This window comes from Nomascus leucogenys, chromosome 13 (genome assembly GCF_006542625.1).
Source record: "Nomascus leucogenys isolate Asia chromosome 13, Asia_NLE_v1, whole genome shotgun sequence".
NCBI lineage: Eukaryota > Metazoa > Chordata > Mammalia > Primates > Hylobatidae > Nomascus > Nomascus leucogenys.
In genome coordinates, this window is record NC_044393.1 from 74,030,967 (window position 1) to 74,033,018 (window position 2,052).

The window sequence follows — 2,052 nt, forward strand, 5'->3', positions numbered from 1 at the left end:
CTGATCATTAGAGAAATGCAAATCAAAACCACAATGAGATACCATCTCACACTAGTCAGAATGGCTATTACTAAAAAGTCAAAAAATAATGAATGCTGGCTAGGTTGTGGAGAAAAAGGAATGCTTATATACTGTTAGTGGGAGTGTAAAGTAGTTCAATCATTGTGTAAAGTACTGTGGCGATTTCTCAAAGACCTAAAAGCAGAACTACCATTTGACCCAGCAATCCCATTACCAGGTGTGTACCCAAAGGAACATAAATCATTCTATCATAAAGACACATGCAGGTGTATGTTCATTGCTGCACTATTTGCAACAGGAAAGTCATGGAATCAGCCTAAATGCCCATCAGTTGTAGATGGGATAAAGAAAATATGATACATATACACAGTGGAATACTATGCAGCCATAAAAAATGTGATCATGTCCTTTGCAGCAATATGGATGGAGCTGGAGGCCACTATCCTTAGCAATTTAACACAGGAACAAAAAATCAAATACAGCATGTTCCCACTTATAAATGGAAGCTAAATGATCAGAATACTTGGACACATACAAGGGAATAGACACTGAGGCCTACCTGTGGATGGAGGGTGGGAGGAGAAAGAGGATCAAAAAAAAAACAACTAATGGATTATAGGCTTAGTACCTGTGTAACAAAATAATCTGTATAACAAACTCCTGTGACATGAGTTTACGTATATAACAAATCTGCACATGTACCCCTGAACTTAAAATAAAAAAAAAAAAGCCAGAGGGTATGGGGTAGCGGTAGGGAGATCTATACGTATCAGCCTCTTCTGGTAGAAAGTAGGTCAAAGGAGACTGTTGAGAAGGCATAGAGGGCCAAGGAAATGATATATGGCATAACCTTATAGGAATTTTATTTCACTTTTTGAAGACTAGTTTATAACTATTTTTCAGGACACTGAATTAGGAGGTAAAGCACTTATCTCTTAGAAATTGCTGAATTAAAAGGAAAGTACACATGGTGAGTGCCTCAAGGCCATGCTAATCTCGTTCAAAATGTTTATTTTTGAAGATAAAAAGGAATCCTGGAGAAAACAGTGACAAAGACACTTTTCAGGACAAACAATCTGTGATAAATTGTTAATCTAAATCCTGTTTCTCAGAGGCCTTTTGGTAAATACAGCTATCTATTATCCTAGTTTAACACTTTTGTAAATCCCAGAAAGCCTGAGAAAAGTCATAAACAATTAATGTGAAGATGAAATATTAAAATCATAATACTCTTCCCAGAAATTTTATATGTGGCAATTTCTATATGCCCATATAAAATTTACAATTTTCCAGCTTTCTCCAGACTCAAATAACAAAATACATACTCAAGCCAGAATCATTTTTGTAAAATGATGGTTTTGGCATTTTTTAATTATAATTGTATGTTTACTTACATTCATATAGTTCCAAGTTTTAATATGAGTTTTCATGTTATCGTCAACAGATCCCCCTAATATTTCAAGAAAAACGGACATAAAACACAGAATGTTAGAGTCGTTTAGCTGAGTGCAAATACTTTTATTTTTGCATAGATTCATTTGTGCTCTGTCTACACCCCATTATTTCCATTTTATGGTGATGACTGCCACAAAGATGAAAAACATAGGTTTTGAAAATATAAGTATTTAACCTCCACATAAACTAATCCACGAGTTTTTTTTAACTAATTTCAATTAGTATCATTAGATAACAAAATATGTAATGATATTATTCTGATCTTTGTACCACGGATTATTGTATTTTAATGTGTCAGCTATAACTAAACCATTTTTTTCTACTATTACAACTTTTAGAATTTGTTTCCTTCCTTAAGCACATATGGAGAAAACATTCTGCAAGGGAAAGTGTCCCTTGCAAAAACGCCTCTTAAACAAATAAATGCTCAAATTTCTAGAAAAAAGAAATCTACTCAGATAATACAGGTCAGAGTAAAAAACAGGCTTCAAATCAGATTATCATATAATGTGCCGAACGTGGATACTGGATAAAGTTGTCTGACTGAAAACATGGTCATCCTCTCCAGTGCAAATT